At 62.6% G+C, this 559-nt stretch overlaps 1 long non-coding RNA gene across 1 annotated transcript in view; it reads left to right on the top strand.

Moving 5' to 3' along the window:
- The window catches only part of LOC109288353, a 14,133-nt gene that overhangs the window by 570 nt on the left and 13,004 nt on the right, over positions 1 to 559 (top strand). The gene's annotated exons all lie outside the window — the stretch shown is intronic.

Here is a 559-nt window from a genome sequence, read left to right as displayed (position 1 = left end):
CATCACTAAGGAGGACCGGGTGCGGCTGTAGGGGTTGGAGGAGGCCTCATAGGAGCTCCCCAGTAGTGTGGGGGTTCCTGGTGCCAGAGAGGGCGCCGTGTTTTGGGGTGTATCGACCCCGGCCCCAGTGTGGGCAGTATCGGGAGGGTAAAGCCCAGAGTGGGCGCAGGCGAGAAGCCCCAGTGGGGTGCAAGACCCGGAAAGGGGTCTGGAGGCCAGGCACGGCTACGGCCACCTGAGCCTTGATTGTGAGGAGCCCCGGTGGGGCATAGGACCCAAGAAGGAGGTCTGGGGGCCAGGCACAGCTACGGCCACCTGAGCCTCGATTGTGGAATCGCGAGGCAAGGCCCCAGGGCGGGCGTCGAGGGCCCAGAGCAAGAGGACCCACGCGTGGCCCCTGAAGCTTTAGTTGCAGTGTTATCGAAGGCAGGGCGCAGACTGGGACGTCGCAGAGCACTGTGCCAAAGAAGGTAAGAGGGCAGCCTCCCTTTAAGAGATTTACCATCAAAGACGTGGCGGGTGAGATAAAGAGGGTGCATTTGGAACCGATTTGGCACGG

This window comes from Gavialis gangeticus, unplaced genomic scaffold (genome assembly GCF_001723915.1).
Source record: "Gavialis gangeticus isolate Ggan-Ray unplaced genomic scaffold, GavGan_comp1, whole genome shotgun sequence".
NCBI classification, from domain to species: domain Eukaryota; kingdom Metazoa; phylum Chordata; order Crocodylia; family Gavialidae; genus Gavialis; species Gavialis gangeticus.
This window is presented reverse-complemented; position numbering and strand designations above follow the sequence as displayed.